This window comes from Ictidomys tridecemlineatus, chromosome 7 (genome assembly GCF_052094955.1).
Source record: "Ictidomys tridecemlineatus isolate mIctTri1 chromosome 7, mIctTri1.hap1, whole genome shotgun sequence".
Classification (NCBI taxonomy): domain Eukaryota; kingdom Metazoa; phylum Chordata; class Mammalia; order Rodentia; family Sciuridae; genus Ictidomys; species Ictidomys tridecemlineatus.
Window position 1 is genome coordinate 120,922,521 of NC_135483.1, and position 20,465 is coordinate 120,942,985.

The window sequence follows — 20,465 nt, forward strand, 5'->3', positions numbered from 1 at the left end:
TGGGGATTTGAGGGTGGGAGAATGGAGAGAGAGAGTAAAGATAAAAAAAAAAAAGAAGAAGAAAAAAAATCTCGAAGAAAAGTACAAGGATTTTGTTGTTGTTGTTGGGGTTCTGTATCTTTCCTGCTTCCCTTCTCATCCAATAGGTGGGGTTGTCTGATGGTTGCTGGTATCTCCACCCTCAGGATGGTGAAGGTTTTAGGGTGGGAGGGGTGGTCTTAGAAGTGGAACTCCTGGAAGTGAAAGAGGAATCTAAAGCAGTTGGCTAGTAGCTAGAGAAAAGAGGGACAGTGATTTTAGGGAGACAAGTAAGTGGGAGGACAATAGAAAGTATAACAAATAAGAAACATAAAAATTAAGTATAGCACTTGCCGGTCCCCAATAGGAGACTGCACCCCAAGGATCTCTTTCAGGGCCCACTCATGTGATATGAGTACCTGGTCTTTTCTCCTTATATCACCTGTAGACCTCACAATTCCTGGTCTCTAATTTAGTCTCTAAACTCTATTTCCCTCACCTCCCTCCCTTTCTACTTCCCCATCAGGAACCTCTCTCTCAGGAGGTCTTGTGGGCTGCACTCTGGGGGCTGCGCACTTGTCACAAGAGCTGTTTTGTATTGAGCAGTTCGGGACCAGGCTTTGTGAGCTCCTTACCACGTAGCTGCAAGCACTGTGCTGGGTTAGTGGCTGCGGGAGAGGGGAAGAAGGGGAGTTGGGGACTATAGGTACCTTGATATTGCTTCTAGGCCCCAACCAGTGTCCCAAGCTAGGAGTTGCCCCAACTAAAGATGATAACAAAGGTGTCCCAAGATGGAGGTGATTGCTTTCAGAGATGGGGTGTTGGGTTAGCTTGTGTCAGGTGGTGGCATTGGGCAGTGTGATCCACAGAGATGCAGCTCTGTGGAGTGCAGTGTTGTGGCTAGGGGCTATCTCCAGACCCTGTCCAGGGTCCCCAGGTACAGGATACTGTATTAGGGAACTATAGCAATGGTCCCAAGATTGAGGTGACCAGGGGAGCCTCACGTTGGTAGGTGGGGGTCCACACAGGAGTGGTGTTGGAGGTCCTGCATGAGGGGGTGGGGTGGGGGAATGGTTGGGGGATGTGTCAGGAGTCAGGAGTCCTGTGTGGGGGCAGTGGTTGGGATTCCTGTGCAGGTGGGCAGCCAGGGGTCTTGTGCAGGCACTGATGCTGGGGGTCCTTCAGAGGTCCTGTGTGGGAGAGTGGCTGGGTGTCTTGTGCTAATGCTGAGGCCTGGGGACCTGTGCAGCACTGTGGCCCAGATTCCTGTGTAGGAGGAGCTGTCTGGAGTCCTCTAATGATTCGAAGAGAAACAATATTCCCAGTACTTGAATTCCAGGTCCCAGAGCGACACAGAATGCAGCCTCCCTCTAGCCCACCATCTTCAATCTCCTGGGTTTTTAATTTGATACAGTTTATTTCTTTGAAGCTTCTTGAAAGCTCTTACATGTTGTCCTTAAGGTACACGATAAAAATGACAATTTCCTTGGCAATCTCAGAGTTATTTTTTATTTTTGTGTCCTCTTACAGTATAAACTTACTTTAGAATCTCTTGGATTTGAGTGTATGTTCATGAAAGATTTGGAGAAAAAGTCACGAGTAGTGAGTTGAAATTTTGAATTGGGTAATATTGTAAGTTTTGAATTTTTATTGCATAGAGACTAAATAAAAATATTACCTTTTTCTACTTTGTATGGAATAAGGCTGAATTCTGCTTTGTGAAAAGCTGAACCAAAGATGTTAGGGGAAAATTGAAACTCACAGTCTACTCAGCACTGAATTATATTTACCTATCTCTGTATGAGTGTTTTAAATATACCTTATGAATCTCTAGATGAAAAAATTTTTATTATGATGATTGTTCTTTTTACAGACAGCATCAGGAGAGACCAATTAAATGAGAGTGTGGAGAATAAAAACATAAGCCTTAGGGGAAAACGAAAAGTTCTCAACATTGATTTCTCACCAAAATTCAAATGGAGTGAAAATTGAGATACTTTCTTCCATTCCTCTCAAGGATGATTAAAGCAGTTGATAACACTCAAGGCTGGTGAGGGTATGAGAAAACAGGACCTCTCATTTATTTCTGGTGGGACTATAAATTGGCTTATGTGATTTGGAGGGTAATTTTTATAGTACCTCTCAAAAGCACTAAGAAATATAATAATCTTTGACTAAGAAATTTCACCTCTATACTTAAAATCCTTCTGCAAGTTGGAAAATATAAGCCAAATAACAGATAGTGGTATTGTTTGTGATAGTGAAAAACTGTATATACCCAATAGTCATTGATAAGGTAGTGGTTGAGAAAATGGTGGTGCATTTTTAGAGTGGCAAAAAATGTGTATTAAAAAATGATTAACTACTGAAAAGGAAAAATGTATATGTCATATTGAAAAAAAACTTTAAAATATTATGTACAGCTCAAACTCATTTTGATTTTTGAAAAAGTATATGATTATATCCACCTTATGAGTTAAACAAGGCCCATCTATCTAGTAAAGGCTCTATTAAGAATATTTCTTATGTTAAATCTCTTAAAATCCATTTATATGGTTCAAACAATAGAAAATTAACAGAATTTAGTAAAAAGGGACCTGGAAGTTAATGTGCTTGTAGTTCTGGTTCTTTCATAGGCAATTTACAATTTTGGCCAAGTCGACTAATGTCAGTGCTTTGGTTTGTCTGTCCAATGAATGGAAAGCTTGAAGATGAACTGAAATAGAATAAAACAAAGTGTTTCTGTACATAAAGGTTGAGCAGTTTGTAGTTGCCTTTTCATTTCCTCCTTTGTGAGTTGTTTTTAAAATATGAATATCTTTAAGTTATTCAAATCATACTATCTTTGTCTTATTAAACACACGGAATGATTTCTTATTAGAATCTTATCTTGGACAAAAATAATTTTCTCCTTTTCTTGAGTATCCTGTCACAGTTTTGAAGTGTACTTTCTTAGTTAAGGGTGGCTATGTAGAACAATTTTCCTAAATTAACTATTGTCTTTTGAGTTTTTATCAGCTCTCTCTCTCACACACACACTTTTTGCAAACTTTATTTCTTTTATACAAGTGGGCTAATTGTAGCCTTATATTTCCATTAGATTCAATGATATTTAATAATGGCCTTGTATTGTATTCTAGATCAGAGCATTGCTCTTTTCTCATAATTGTCTTGTTACAACTCCTGCTTTTCAATTTAATGGATGAACTTTGTGGTACAGAGAGTGTGGTTGTTGAATTTTTGTTTACACTAGGATTTTTAATTTTTCATTATTTCTTTTAGGTTTCTTAAGATAATTTTCCTTTCTTTTTGGCCACAAATGTAAAAGTTATCTGCTTTTAAAAATGTCTCTGGTTAATTGGCCACCATACATGTATTCCTTACTTTACATACATGGTGAAAGCTGAATTTGAGAATAAATCACAGGCACTAGGACAGATCTGTTCTAATTTCTCATTCTGGTTTATGATGTTCTTTAGAAGAAGTGCTATGACAATTACCTAACACATACATTAAGGAGTGCATCATTATGTATCACTCACAGAGGAGGTAACTCCTAAGCAAGAACATTTCTGGTTCAGCACTTGGTGTCACTTAACATGACAAACTCCTTTGTGCAGATGTTGAAAGGGCTTCCAAAGCATTTAGAAGGTCAATGTCAGTTCCAGGTAAACACAATTAATGGTCATTTTAATTAATTTTACTTAATTTATTCTTTATATTCTTATCAACTCTAGAAATAAGACAAGTTTTAAACAAACTCATAAGAGAGAAATAAAATTAAATTAGCAAGACTAATTAGTCATGAAGAATAAAAATTTCCAATGACTCTTGAGTATCTAGATCAAAAAATTTCAGTATGAATATAATTCAAAATACATGCATGATTATAAATTTTCTAGTCACTGTATGAGAATTAAAATGAAAGTCTTGACATTATTTTAAGAATACATTTTATTTTACTCAATATAATTGAAACACCATTTCAGTATGTGATCCATTTAAAATATCATAGAGATATTTTATATTCTTTTAAAAATACTAAATCTTTGAAATCCAGTATGTATTTTATACTTATAGCACATCTCAGTTTGGACAAGTCATATTTTATCTGCTCAAAGCTGTATGTTTCCAGAGGCTACTTTATTGTACAGTGCAGGTCTAGATTTTTAAATTGAAGTTAGAGTACTAGTTCATTTCTCATTTATCTTGATGAGAGACATAGAATGGCTAGCATGTTATTATAATTAGAATAATTACTAAGTGTTTAAAAATGACAACCAACTCTAAGGACATATAGCAAACCACCACTTAATCTTAATAAAGGAAATGTAATGGATACATTGCTGATTCAATGCCAAAGCATAAGAAAAATACAAGCTGCTAGTGCCTTCAATTATGCAACAAATACAACTGTAACCCACAAATCCAAAGGGAAAAGTAAAACTAATGAGCTTTGGTTGGAATAAGACCAATGGCGGAACCAGTTTGACCACACAAGTATTTCCTGCAGTCTCTTGGGGAGATGGATTTAAGGGCCACACTCTGGTACTGAGGGCAGAGAGCCAAAGGGCAAATCCAAATATCAGCTTTTATATGTTGCCCATCTGTTAGTCTCTCTCTCTCTCTTTTTTTTAGAAAGCCCCATTATTTTTATTTGAATATCCCCAAGAAGGAACATATACTGCACTTTAATGGTAAAAAGATACAAGTATATAACATAAAAACTACCATTTAAAAGTGATCTTGTTCATTTGATAGTCCCCACCTCCAAAGCAAAATAAGTATATTAAAAAAAAAAGGTGGAGAGGAAGAGGATAGGAGGGGGATTGTTGAAGATAAAAGCCCCAGGGCCACAGCAGAGGCAAAGAGCATCTGGGGAGAGACCTGAAAGCTGTGGTGGGACTCCACTCTTTTAACCCTCCAATGTCAAGCTGTGGGGCACAATCAGTAGCTAAGTGATGAAAGAGGCTGCTGGGGGTGGATGGAAAAGATGAGAAGGGCAGGGTTGATGTGGCCTGGTGCAGGAACTCACCCAGGAACTGCCACTACTCTTTCCTAGGTCCTCCAACTCCATATCCTGGTCTCTGAAAGCCTGCTCTATCTCCATTTCCCCTCTCTCCAAACACACCTAAGGCATCTTTCCAGTGTTTGGCCCCAACCCTGCAAAGGAGGGGTGGGGTATTGGGCCCCGGAACCTTGTCATTGGTCCCCATTCTATGGATTCCCAGAGGTAGAAGTGGGGCTTCTGGGCCTGTGGGTGCTCACTCCTTTCATTCCTTTGCTCATCTCTTCACACATCCATTGTCCCACATCAGCATGTGAACTGGAATAATCACCATTCCCCAGCCTCAGCAGGAATGGTTCTGGTATGGCTATCTGCACTGCTCAGAATTTCCCTCAATTCCACCCACCCAGGCAGGTGGCCAGATCTGAGGGGTGTGTGTGTGTGTGGGGGGGCTCATTCTGACCTAGCACACACATTTGAACATAAAGAAGCACAGGTCACGTGTGTGATTCTCTCCACATCTCAAAAAGATCAGCTCCAAGTGGCAGGGAGAGAGCTCCCAATTTCAAAAGGACAGCTTTCTCAAGGTATCTACCTTCCCAGACTTAAATAACAGAAAAATCCCAGCCTCAGCAGAGCCTGTAATAGGTAGGGGGCTGACCCTTTCCTTTCAGGGACCACGGCGAGGATCGAAGGATCAAGATTTGGGTTCTGGAGAACATCAAATGGGAGTGTCAGCTTAAAGCTAGGGCAACACATGGTGGGAAACGACTCCCCCCAAAGATCTCAGATGCTGTCCTCGAAAAGCTAAAGGGTGCCAGGTCTCCTTTTTTTCCCTGAAATACCCCCACTTCAGGGATATGGAAGACCCCTGTCCCCAGCCTTCTCGGAATAGGTAATAGCCAGGCGATTGCTGCCATTGTTTATTTTCTACATTTTCTGAGCAATGAAACTATACTTCCCGAAAGTTCATCCCAGATCCCCATTGTCAGCTTGGAGCTCAAGTTCACCTGGTTTCCATGATTACATCTGACAGTGCCCTACCCCAAAGGTCAATGCAGGCCACATGGGGTCAACCAAATCCCAGAACCTTCCATAAGGATTATTCTGTTTGCATAAGGAGAATTTTGTTTGTTTTTATTTCATCTTAGAAAATTCACATTCAAAAGCCCTGACTTGGGTTAGAAACATCCAAACCACCATCCTGTTGAATCAGTCTGAAAAATCTCCTCTGGAACAGAGGAGGCTGAACAGAGCCTTTTTGCTCCCTAAATAACAGTTCCCCAAGCAGTAGGCTATTTTATGCACATCCTCCCCTAAGTTGTGGGTGATAAAAGGGTTTGGCTCAACAATATGCCATCTCCTCCAAGCACACAAATGTGAGCACTCACATACCACATACTCATCTGATCACTTTCTTGAAGGAGGAGAGTGGTGGAGCAGAAAGGATCAAGAAGGTACGGTTAAGAATGAAACCTAAATTAAGTTTCTTCCTGCAGTCCTTCCTCTGCAGCATCCTTCTCTACCCATCTTTGTTGGGTAGGAATGGCCATCAAGAAGAGAGCCAAATTCTTGTTCTTTGGAAAGAACACCAGGCCAGGACCTATCTCCTCTACCTGAATACAGGACTTGGGTAGCGAGAACTGCTCCTCCTGCTCCATAGTCATGTCAGGGCCCCAATTCCTCTGTTTCCTTAACCACTGTTAGCAAATTCTGGACTAGCCTTGGGTTGTTCCTTAGAGGACACAAGAGGAGAACCCACTTTAACATCCATGACTCCTGCTCAACACCTCTGTCTGGCTTTAGGAGTCAATGACAGTGAGGTAGCCATAAACCATATACAAGACCAGTTGCCCAGAAAGAAGGAAAGGGCTTCCTGGACCACTCTAACCCACGTTTCCTCCAGAAGGCACTTGAGCTGATCCCATCATGTATGGTGCAACATGGGCCATTACAACACCCATGGGCACATTCTTGCTCTTGAGGTAAGCAGTACTCTCTTCTCTTCCTTGACCCAGCCCTTGTCTGCTCCTCCCACTGTCTTTACTTTTGTCCCTAGAGTGTATAAAAAAGCCAGAGTAAGCTCAGCTGCCATCCCTGATCCTATTCTTCTTCAAAGAGGAAGTGAGGTGCAGAACTGTGGAACACTGAGGATCCTCTGTAACTAAAAACTCAATCTTGGGGTGGGGCTGGACTAGCCACAGTCCCTGCTTTTGGACTAGGACTTTAAGCCTCCAGATTACCTGCGTCCATAGTTTACCTGCTGAAATTGCTTTTGGAGAAACGAAAACAAGCACTCAACAAACAAATCCCCTTTCCCAATCTTTTCCATTTTAGCTGCCAGCTGGAGTCTAAGGTTGTGGGAGCCACACTTTAGTCTTGGACCTGTACCTTGAGTCCTCACGACTTCAGTCAAGAGTCCAGGGACTAGCTCCCCTACTCAGGAATGCAGTAGGAACTTCCCCAAAATACTCATACTCTCAGATTACTTATAGAGCTGAGGCTCTGAAGCCACTGTCCCCGTGCATTCTTCTTGTCTCCTGGGTCCACTCTTCCAGGAGGGGGAGGAGAGGGACAGGTTCAGATGGGGTGGTGGTGGGACCATCAGACCAGAGGGTATGCACTCTTCTGTAGATTCTTCTGATTACTCCCACCACCCAGGATCCCTTGCACCTAAAGAGAAAACTGCCCATCAGAAGTCTTCTACTGGCACCCTTAGCATATCCGTTTGTATCTGAGTAATGCATCTGTCCGAGAAAAACACTGATGACACCGTTCATACTGGTAAGGTTTTTTGCCACTGTGTACACACATATCACATATCACATAATATCACACTCAAATGGTTTCTCACCAGTGTGAATAAGGATGTGCCTCTTGAGGTGGTAACTGCTTCTAAATGCTCCAAAGCAATGTTCCCAAATAAAATTTTGGGGAATCTTTACTTGAAAATAACCATCTTGCTCCACTACCACCACCTTTTTATCTGTTTTAAGTGAGAAGCTTCAGCCAAGCTGTCTTCATCTTTCCAGTTCTGGGACTTATCACTGTCTTTTCGGTGGCCTTGATTCGAGCACCTCAGCACATCAGGGCTACCTGCCTGCTCATCATTCTCGGCCTGCTTGCTTGCAGTCTGGCTCAGCATCATCTTCTTGCTGGCTGCAGTGGGAACCAAACTCAATGCCTGCTAGGCCTTCACAAGTCAGGAGATGTTCCTGAGCCATGCTGACTTTTCATTCATGCAACCCAAAAGTTCAGGCGTTCCTTGATCCAGCTCTCCTGAAGACGCTGCCTTTTGAGGAACTGTCACTAAATCACAGTAATGGCTTCTTCATGTCCTTTCAGTCCTGCTTCCATATTGAACTGCCTATGTCTGCCAAATGAAGCTTGGTGAACTGATAGGCAGACTGGCTGGTGGGATGTACGGTAGGGCTGTTGTATGATACTGTAGTTAATGGTAGGAATATTTTGCATTTATGCAGCATTCAATTATTCAGAGGACATCTTCATTTATTCTTCCATACCTTTTGAAAGCAGGTTTTTCTAATTATGGCTTACTAAGCAAACTAAAGCTAAATATTTTCCTTTTAACAAATGATTATTGAGTAATCAATAAGAAAGAAATTATGTTGGATTTAAGAGATAAGGGTAAATGTTACTTCAGAATCTAGAAATAGAAGATATCACCTATCTCAGTCCTGACCATAACTATTTGAATCATTTGGTTTCAGACTAATGAATTCAAGTCTGTTTGAGGTAAATGCCCAAATCTTGCTGTTCAGCCATATCTATCTATTTATCCTGGACTTCTCCAGTTTGTGCATTGCTTTTATTTACCTTGCATGTGTGATGGACATTTTTACCCTTATGACTCTTTATAAATGTATCATTTTTACTGCTTCTAAAAACTTCTGAAATTTGTCATATAATTACTTAATGTAGCAGCAAATTTATTCTATCTCATGTTGTAGAATCGCCAATAATTCAACATTATCATATTTATCTTCTCACATTATGCTTAACTATTGCTAAGCCTTGGTAGTTTTTCCAAAATACAGTGTGAACTAGAAAATAAGCAATTAGAAAAGTAGATCTGTTTCTAGTATTTCTGATTTATTCTCAAACTTACCTTGCAATATGTATGTAGTAAAATTATGTATGTTGTTACCACCTATTTAGACATCAGAAGTATTTTTGGCCAATGAAGAAAAGAAAATTTTCTTAAACTAAAAGAAATAATGAGAGATGAAAAAGCCTAATGTAAAAAAAAATTATATGCTTGGGTTATCTATCTGTTTTATACCAGATTTACTACAGCAAGTTCAACCAAATAATACAATATTAGTAGTGCCTGATATTTTTCTCCTAGTACCTTCTATTTAATTTTATAAGAATTTATCTTCTTTTCAATAAAATTATTTAACCTCACAACGTATATGAAATACCTCCTTTTCTACAGAAAGCCTGGATTTTTTCCCTGACTATTGGGTATAAGACCCATCTTATGAATGCTGACTGGAGTTTATGGAACATGTCATTTCTGTTCAGCTTTTCCTGCTTTTCAAAGTTATTCAGGACTATCAGGAATCTCTACACCAATTCTGGGTCCTAAGGAGAGCTTATTACCAAAGAAGTTTGCCTTTGAAATGAAATAAATCAATGGAGAGATGCTCTAAGAATTTAACACAAATTGGAGAAGGTCATTTTTTTTTTGCTTTTGTTTTTAAAATAAGAGAGATTTCACAAAGTTGTGACTGAAAAGAAATGGTCCACTGGAGAAGGGAGGATGGTTTTATCTCTGATGAGAATGGTGATCAGCTTAAGATGATGGAGATGTTTCTTGATAAAAAAATTCAAAGCAATAGAAGAAGAAAAGGACAAATGATGTCAGAGGTTATATATCAGACTCCTATACTCTATTTTATGTAAAAAGAAAAAAAAGTTGCTATAGTCAATAACAAGATTGAAGAATAATAGTTTTGAAGACAATGGAGAAAATATGGAGCCTCTCTTTCATAGTATTGACAGTAATTTTGAACTCTGGCTTCATATTACAATCACTGGTACCTTCAAAATAACCTTCAGGGCCTCACCTCAGACTCATTGAAGCTCTGAGACCTGGGACTGAGATACAATATTATTTAAAGCTTCAGTAGTTTCTAATGTGCCATGGAGTTGAGAATCTGTGAACATGGCAGAACAATGGGGGAGGGGCGGGTAGTTCCCTACTCCAGATTAGTTAAATTAATTGTGTGGGGACAGGATTAGTAATTTTTTAAACTATTTTTAAAATTATTTTTAATTCTAATTTGTTATATATGTCAGCACAATACATTACAATTCATATTATACACGTAGAGCACAATTTTTCATATCTTTGATTGGACACAAAGTAGAGTTACACCATTCGTGTCTTTATGCATGTACTTAGGGTAATGATGTCCATTTCATTCCACAATCTTTCCTACCTCCATGCTCCCTCCCTTTCCCTTCACCCTTTGCCCTATCAAGAGTTTGTCTAATCTTCTCATACTCCCCTGCAACCCCATTATGAATTACCCTCCTTATATGAGAGAAAACATTCGGTAATTGGGGTTTGGGGATTGGCTAACTTCACTTATCATTATATTCTCCAACTCTGTCCATTTACCTGCAAATGCCATGATCTGATTATCTTTTAATGCTGAATAGTATTCCATTGTGTATATATACCACTTTATCCATTCATCAACTGAAGGGCATATAGATAGATTCCACAGTTTAGTTATTATGAATTGTGATGCTATAAACATTGATGTGGCTGTGTCCCTGCAGTATGCTATTTTTAAGTCCTTTGGGTATAGACTGAGGAGTGGCATAGCAGGGCCAAACGGTGGTTGCATTCCCAGTTTTCCAAGAAATCTCCATATTGCTTTTCATATTGGCTGCACCAATTTGTGGTCCCACCAGCAATGTATGAGTGTGCCTTTTTCCCCACAGGGAGTAGTAATTTAAATAAGCTCTTCAGAGAGTTCCAGTGGGTTGCTCTGAGGATCAGAAACTTGGGATGTTCCTTTAGAGTTTGTGTGTTTCTATTGCTTGATTTCTGCTTCCTTCATGTTGATGCTTAACCTCATCTCTGTTTTTCTGTTATATCCACCCATGTCTGGATGCAGAGCAAAAAAATATTGTGTTACTGTATATGTATAGACGTAGGCCAGCACAGCGCAGTTCCATATCTACATCTTAGGATCTCAGACACAACCAGCCTTTGTTCCTCTTTGTTCATAGGTCTCTATGAACTTGTGAAGGGTTATTAAATCATTATCATCTATGATCCTAGGTTTTAAAGAGTTTATTCTTGTGAGGTTTTTATCAAAGAACAAAACCCACATTTACTTTGACTAGCATTTAATCCACAATGACAAGTTACTCTTAGTATAAAAGGCAACCAGACAATATTAGACGAGCCACAGACAGTCCAATATCAATATTCTTAACTGAACGGGTTTCTTTCTTGGGCAAGTCAGCTTGTTAATCTGTATTCCATATCTCAACAAATGGCATCACTATTCAATAATATGTCTAAGTTTAGACCTCTCTGAAGTTTTTATCCTAAAATTACAAAATACTCAACTCTCACTTTTAGACAAAGTATAACACATAGTAATGACTCCATATTCAAAATAAAAGACTCAGTGAGTAAGAGAACAGTGCTTGAATGGCAGACTTCTACACATGATAGATTCTGAAACTTTGCTATGCAGAGTGTGATTCATAGGCCAGTTGCGTGGCATTTCCAAATTTGTTACATATGTAGAATCTCAACCCCACCCAGATGGGCTGACTCGGAATCTATACTTTAACAAGATCTAGGGGTGATTTATGTGTACATTAAAGTTTAAGAAACAGTTTTGTAAATCACAAGCCTCCAAAACAATGAGGTTGACACATTTCATTTTAAGAAATGCCAAGGTTTCAAGATAGTTTTGATGTAACAGAATCTGAATCTCCTTTGTAAGACAAAATGATAATGCTTGCCTATTATAAGAATTAATCGAGAAAAGCATTGACAAAGGCTATAACCCTTCTGATTTCTTAAAGGGAAAACTATGGTTTTTGTTTTTTTTTTAATTTTTTATTGATGTATCATAATTACACATAATAGTGGGATTCAGTTGGCTATATTTATCCATGCACATAATGTAATTTGATCAATCTAATTCCCTAATACTCTCTCATTCTGTCCCCTCCTCTTTTCCCTGATCTGCTTGTTTTCTCTACTGACTTTCCTTCTATTATAATTATTTAAATTAGTACATTAAAATTACATACACAAGTGGGATTCATATGTGGATATAGCACAATTTGGTAGAGTTCATTTTCTAGTACTTCCCAGTGCTGACCTTTCCTGTTTTCTTCCCAATGCCTTGCTCATTGGACTCCCTTCCAATTTCAAGAGTATCTTCCCCCTTTTTATTATTCCCTTTCTCTCTTTCTATCTTCTGCATATGATAGAAAACATTTGGCACTTCACTTTTAGAGCCTGGCTGACATCACTTAGGATGATGTTCTCTAGTTCCATCCATTTACTATCAAATGACATAATTTCATTCTTTTTTTTTTAATGACTGAGTAGAACTCCTCTGTGTACATATACCACATTTTCTTTATGCATTCATCTGTTGATGGGCACTTAGGCTTATTCCAATAACATTGAGCTGCGATGAACACTGGGATGCAAAGATCACTATAGTAAACTGATTTTTACTTCTTTTGGTTAAAACCCAAGAAGTAGGATAGCTGAGTCATATGGTGGTTTCATTGCTAGTCTTCTGAGGAATCTCTATACTGATTTCCACAGTGGTTATATTAATTTGTAGTGCTACCAGCAATGTATAAGTACAGCTTTTCCTCCACATCCTTGCCAGTATTTGTTATCACTTGCATTCTCCATGATTGCCATTCTAACAGAAGATGAAATTTTAGTGTAGTTTTGGTTTGCATCTCCCTTATTGCTAAGAATGTTGAACATTTTTTCATTTGTTTACAATTTGTATTTCGTCTTTTGAGAAATGTCTATTTAGATCACTTGCCCATTTATTGAATGGATTATTTGTTTTTTGAGGGATATTACGTTTTTTTGAGTTCTTCCTATATTCTGAATATTAACAAGAATCTCTCCCATTCTGTAGGCTGTCTCTTCATGCTCTTGTTTCCTTCATTGTACTGATTTTTAATTTGATGCCATTTTACTTACTGATTCTTGGTTTTATTTCTTGAGCTCCAGGAGTTTTATTATGCCTGTGCCAACTGGAATGTTGACTTTCTGTGTTTTTTTTTCTATCAATTTTAGTATTTCTGTTATAATTCCTAGGTCTTTTATCCACTTTGAGTTGATTTTTGTGCAGAGTGAGAGACAGGAATCTAGTTTCATTTTTCTACATATGTATATCCAGTTTTCTGAGTACCATTTGTTAACAAGGCTATCTTTTCTCCAATGTATGGAAAACTATTTTTTAGTTTTATTCTTTGCCCTTAGCATAGTATATATTCAATAAATGTGTTTTAAATAAGTAAATTACTAAATTAGTTAATGGGCTTTAGAATGTTAGCATGCACATTTTGAAACAGATAACCCTAGAAACATAAGTTATATCTAAGGACTAGTAAGTTAATTTACTCTGTAGTAGCAGCCGGATTTGAACTCAGGTGTAATTCCACAGTTCATGTTTTTTCTTTTTGATTTACCTCACTGTTCCCTATTTATTGGGCACTTAGTTATTTATATTAAATAATACTCATTAAGTATACATATATATAATTATGATTATACTCATAATGGACTAAGCCTATAAGCTAATTACTGTTTGAATCAGAATTGATTTAGAGACTTTATTCTTACTTTATTTTATCCTTTTTAATGGTGGGAACCTTTGCATTTGGAGTCAACAAGAAGAATTTCAGGAAGGGTTCCGATCTAATCACTGTTATTTTTCAGCCAGGCTATTTTCCTGGGCTTTGGCAGCTTTCAGCTGGGAGTGCCTTGAGTTTCATGAAGCTTTCTGAAGAGCTGGCAGCTCCGACAAGGCCACTGTCAACACTTCCAAACAAATTAGTGGTTCCATGGTTGTCTAATCTTACCATCACTTCACTACTTCACTTCTGGCTTTCTGTGCTCTCAAACTGGGGAAGACCGATGTGGTGGTTGCATATTTATTCTACTAAGAAAGTAGTTGATATGGAAGTGGTTGTGTTATAACTCAGTGTTTTCATGTGACTCACAGGCTGTCTTGTGTCGATTTTACTCCAAAGAAGAAATGTGCTATGTCTAGATAGACTGCAGTGCAGTCTTTGTTTACTGATACTCTCAAGTTAAATATAGAAGTGGCTAACTTAAGTAAAATTTTAGCAGAAAAAAATACGCACCTCCTCCTCTTTCCTTATTCAGTTTTTCAGGAGGTTCCTGGATAACATAGTGGATATGTGAGGGGTGGCTCAGGCCTTCCATGGCTCCTAGTCTAGCTTTGTCCACTCCTCTGGGTCTCTTATGGTGCCTTTTACAGTGAAGACAAACAATAAGACTTCTGCATGCCCTGTGGGATTTCCATGTAGAAGCACTCAGACATCATTGGGGTTTTTCTGATGAATTTTGTAATCCAACAACCAGAATGTTTCTTAAATTAGGTATTGTTTTAGAAAAATGAAGTTTTTCCCCAGGATAGCAAAAATAGTGGTTCTGAGAGTGGATTCTGAAGAAGGTACACTGGGTCCACTGCTTCCTAAGTGAACTTGAACTATTCACTTAAACTGCCCCAAGTCTTTATTTCCCCATCATCTGCAAAATTATAGCTCTTATGTGGATAAAAATTAGCTAACTTGGAAAATCTTGGCATTTAGCAAGAACTCAATAAATTCTAGCATTTATTATTTCACTTTTTTCTTGATCCACTCAACAAGAAGTGAAATTCTGGAAGGATGTGGGTTAAAAATTATTACTTGATTTGCTTAATTGTTAGAATTCTGTTAAAAGAGGTTGTTTGGAGAAAAATAAATAAATATTTTGGAACTTCAATATCACTTATGAATATATCTGGATTTTATTTTTCACTTTTGGTATTGGTTTTTTCATATGAGTCATTGTGGTTTAGTTATATTTCTCCCTCATGAAATAGTTACTTTATTATGGCCACACAACTAAATTTATTGTATACTGATTTTTGGAATTTTTTAGGATTTGATGTTCTTACTGGAAAGAAGATTTTGAATTATTTACCTATTTTCTCTCTGAGCTCCCCATAACAGATGGGTTCAGTTACAATAAACTAGGAATACATCAGCATAAAATACTTAGAACAATGACACAATGAATGAAGAACTTACATTAATACTTAGTACTTTTTTTTTCTTTCTGTACTTCCACATAGATTTGGAGCATCTTGGGCTACACTATATTTGCTTGGAAGTATAATAAATAAGTGTCTCAGGAAATTTATATCTTTTCAGCGTATATATTTTTTCTTGGACCCAAGATTACTTATATAGCACTTAAGTTAAACTCTAGTCTCTTTATGTGCATACTTAGACATTGAAGCATAGACCATTTATTCTTATGGGTCAAGACCCTGTAAAAATTAATGAGATGTGTCAGAATAGTGCCTTTGGGGATGACAAAACTGGTGGTTCTATACTAGATGGAAGACAAGGCAGGATCTGCCAGTGGGGGGCATTACTGGCTTGGTTCAGTAGAGGAAGCTTTTCAACTCTGGAGACTCTTTGTTATGTTTTACTCACAAGGACAAACTCAACACATTTTAAACATAACCTGGGAGAGCTAAAGATATAAGGTTATGTCAAAATATAAAAGTATATATTTTGTTAAAAATAGTTTTAGACACGTTCTATATTGTTTTCTGAGGAGAGCCTTCTTTTAGAATATCATTTACAAAATTTAGGTATAGGTAAAGATTTACTTTATCAAAGGAGATTTTTGTTCACTGATATATTTTACGTAGGACTCTTTTAAATCAAGACTCATGAACCAAGTGTTTATAGGTTCAGGGGGGATATATAAATGAATGAGTAGACTGGGTGGAGAATTAGAGTTCAATTCACTGGCTGGAACTAGACTCTTAATTCATTCATCCACCTTTAACTTTTCAGCGTATATAAAAATGTGGTACAATGTATGGTAAAAATCTTTAGCTGGACTCAAAGTCTTCAAATTTGAGTTGCAATCTGGGTTATTCCACTCATTTGTTCTATAACCTTGGATATTGGTTTCTTCAACAACAAAAGAGGAGATTGAAATAGATATTCTCTAAAGTGAGTCACAGCTTTAAGTGGATGCCAGTTACTTTAGCACTTCACCCTACAAAATTCTAAGTCATAGGGAAGAGGCACTGAGAACCAAGTGGAACCAAAATATCAGCTTTATTTAGAACTCTCTGATAATGACCAGGGGAGAACACTGAAGGGCTTTCTGTCTGTCTTTCCTAATGAGGACCTAAGAATCATTCCCTTAGACTTATGCCCTACCCCATCCCCCACCAACAACCACCACTGGCTAATGGTAATAGGGTGGGGAGGCCCTGCGTGGAAATTCCAAGCATGTCTATAAAACTTGAGCACAGGCCAGTAGACAAAAGAAGGAGGAAAATATTGTTCTGTGTTTGAAGCATGTTCTGTCAATCTTATTCAGAAGAGGAACATCAATCACCCAATATGTGCTAGGATCACACAAATTAGACATTATTGGAGCAATATTTTTTTTACAATAAATTGCAGCATTTGACACCCATCCCTCATAAACCATTCACACACACACACATACTAGTCAGGATTATTAGTTGAAGAGCATAGAATCCAACCTAAACACAAAGGATTCATTACATGTGAAGGCAGCTCACAGAATTATTGGAAAAGGTGAAACAGCTCCCAGAAAATGTCCTCAGTAGTCTCTGCACCACTCAGGAAGTGCTTCTCCTGTTTGATAGAAGGCTTTCAACAGCTCAACAGCCAGTTCCAAAACCTTCCCACTTACCATGAAGAATTTACCAAATTAGAGAGCTATTTCTGTGACTACCAGCTCCAGAACAAGCATTGTTGGCCAAAATTCCTGCCAGTAAAATGGATTCTGTATATTTGCCTTTCTCTCCAAATTGCTTAGTGTGAAAAAAAGTTGTGTGCCAGTGAATTAGACAGAAGATAAATCGCAGACAGAAGCTAGAACTCTAGCTGCAAGGGAGTAGGGAAATGTAGATTTTAGTTTCCCAACTCCTGATATTGTTAGAAGGCAGTTGGAATGGAGTTTCCTGAATCAATACATCATCCAATAAGTAATGTTTTCTGTAGGCTTCTACCTCAGAAGGATACTGGAAGCTTAACATCACAGGTAGGGCAGGAAGAAGCTGGTAGTAGATGTGTTTTAGGAAATCAACAGGCTTAAAGTTCAACATAGAAGTTATTTAGATGATGAGCATATTAAAACTAAGACAATAAGATATATGATATAATTTTCTCTCAAAGTCTAGAAAACATTAAAACTTATTAAATTTTGGTCAAAATGTTCACTGCCTAGTGTGGAAAGTGGTTATAGTAGAAAGAGAGGAAGAGAGGAGATGGACTGGTAGAAAAAGGTAGATGTCAGTATTATTTTTTCCTCTACCATTAGAATCATCTCATAATGAAAACTGGGATTCCATTTCCTGGAAGTTTCTTCAGTCACTTAGGAGACTCAATGGGGCAGTTTAGATAGTCAGAGGTGTGGCTGAATTTGAGCATTTTTGTCACTGAGTTTGATTATTTGTGAGGACCTGAGATTCTTGAGTGACCCTGAGTAGAGAGCATAAGGAAGGCAGGTGAGTTGAATGTCAGCAGACATGCCATGTTGGCCAGCATTGTGAGGGTCAAGACAGTTAGGCCATGGGTCTGGATGGAAAATGAGGAAACATTCCTAGAGGCATGTAGAGCCACAGGGCACTGAGATGAGGCTGAGTGGCTGGTGAGACTACTGTACAGAAAAGACAAGCCCTTTGTGTAGGTGGTCCTTTAGCTGTGAATACCAGCAGGATGAATGGCAACTGATAAGACAATTGACACTGCTGAGGAGACCCAGGAACACACAGGACACTGCATGGATATGAGGATTCCTTTATCCCCAAGGCCATAAAACTTTCTTTACCTAGATATTTCAATAGGATCCTGGTGTGGGGGTTAGGAATCTAGTACACTGAGTTTTTCTACATAAAGTGACTACACTTTAAAGGAAGTGCTTACAATATTGCATCAGAGTTATTGAAGTAAATGGTAACTTTTTTGTATGACTAAAAAGCTTTGATAGAATCTGGATAATTGTAACCCAGACAATGATGTAACATTTTCTTTGTATATCTGGGCTTTAGTGGATTTGTGATCCTGCTTCACAGGTATCTCTCCTTCTCTGGCAAAAACATCTTTGCCATGACTTCTGTAGGAACTAGGAGCATTGCTTCCTTGCTCTATGACAGGGATTTTGCAAGAGTGGGAGATGGACCCACACGTTCATGCTCAGAATTTGTGTATTTTTTGAGATACCCTTACTATTTCCATTACAAAGAATTAAACCGAAAAGGAGACAAAAGAAAAAGTAATATAACTTTTTTTTACCCATAGAGAAAGTGTAAGTAAACTGCAGCCCATGGGCCAAATTTGTTTTGCCACCTGAAGTTTTATGGAAACAGCCATGTTCATTCACTTACATATTGTCTGGTGGCTTTGTCAGATTTGAGTAAATGGAACCTATAGTTGGTAGATAGAACATTGCGTTCTTCTTTTCCATAGGGGTTAAAATATTTATATCTAGACCTTTACAGAAAAAGAAAAGCTTGCCAATTCCTTTTATAGAGAATAGAAAGTAAGTACATTCTAATGAAATACACTTCATACAGAAGGAATCAAAGGAACACAGAATAGACTACCATGATTTTCTCGAAGAGCAGGATGTATCTGAATGGGCTTGAAAGAGGATGCAGTGTAGCATTCCAAGCAACAGGGGCTGAATAAAATAGGTCCCAAAGTCAGAGCCTTAAGGTGTCATCATGGCTTAGCTATATTATACTTGAGTGGCTTGGATATAAAGTGACTGGGCAGTGTTCAATAAGATTGAGTAATGTAGCTAATAGTTATTATGCACTTTAACAGAGACTGCTCTCTACTAAGTTGTTCTCACTCACAGAACATTCTCAACCACTTCCTCTTTGGTCATCTGTTGAGGAGCATGATGAGCTTGGACCAAATGTGTAGATGATGGCTCACCCGTAGAAAGAGTTACAATCCTAATCGCTATGTAAAGGAAAGGCTCCTACTGATAAGGAACATTTATTTTGGGCTTTTTTTTTTTTGGAAAAAATTAACCTTTATTATTTGAGCCATATTTTTATTTCAATTTTGTTATTGTTTCGATCTGGAATGTCCATCAATACTGTAATGTTCAGAAGTGAGGATTTAGGGAAGTGCTGGATCATGAGGGCTCTGGTCTCATCAATGGATTAATTCATGGAGGAATTCATATTTAATGGTATTATTGGTGGAAACTGTAAGAAGTTGTACTTAGTTGAAAGGACTGGGTCCCTGGGGGGCATGCCCTTGGAGACTGTACCTTGTCCCTGGCCCCTTTTCTCTCTTTCCCAGTGGCCCTGTGATAAGCAGCTCTGCCATACCATGCCCTCTGCCTCACCACAGACCCATAACAATGGAGTCAGCTGACCTTGAACTACAATCTTTGAAACCATGAGTCAAAATAAATTTTTCTTCCTTTAAGTTGATTTTCTCAGTTATTTGTCACAGTGATGAAAAGCTGACTAATACAGATTTGTTATATCAGTTGATTCTACCTTAATATCTGAAATTTGTACTGGAAGTAGAGCACTATTTTTAAAAAATAAAAACAACAACAATAAAATAAAATGTGCTTTAGCAGTTGAGTTGGTGAGGGAACTGATATAAGGCCTGGAAAATGAAAATCCTGCATTTGTTGTGCAGCTTCAAAACTTTTGAAAAATCTGATTTGGCAGGTTTTTAATGTGACTTAGAAGTCAGATTATTGTGCTTAATAAGCCTGAAGGTGAAGGATTGAAAAAAAGCCAGAAAAATAGTTTAGATTTATTTCTACTTTCTGTTTTTAATAGTGTATTATAAGAATTGATAGATTTAAGGGGAAATTGGGTGTCCTCAAGTATAAGTAAAGGAAATAAACAGAGTCTAGAAATTGAGGTCTTGACAAACTGGAGAAGTCAGCTATTAGCTGCTATTGGGTTCCTATGTAATTCAGGAATTTATCACATATCAGGCATAGGTGAGAGGCTTATTGAGATTCTAATCCTGGTTCTACCAGTTATTATTTGTGTGAAGTTGGGTATGCTGTCTAACAGGTTAGGTGGAGAAAGGTCATGAAGTAACTGGATATTATAAAGATTAAAAC

The 20,465-nt window shown here is 38.0% G+C and overlaps 1 long non-coding RNA gene and 1 pseudogene across 2 annotated transcripts in view; one reads left to right on the top strand and one right to left on the bottom strand.

Moving 5' to 3' along the window:
• Positions 1 to 20,465, top strand: part of LOC110599479 (uncharacterized) — a 140,902-nt gene that overhangs the window by 39,458 nt on the left and 80,979 nt on the right. The gene's annotated exons all lie outside the window — the stretch shown is intronic.
• LOC101972613 (zinc finger protein 740 pseudogene) lies at positions 7,700 to 8,250 on the bottom strand (annotated as a pseudogene).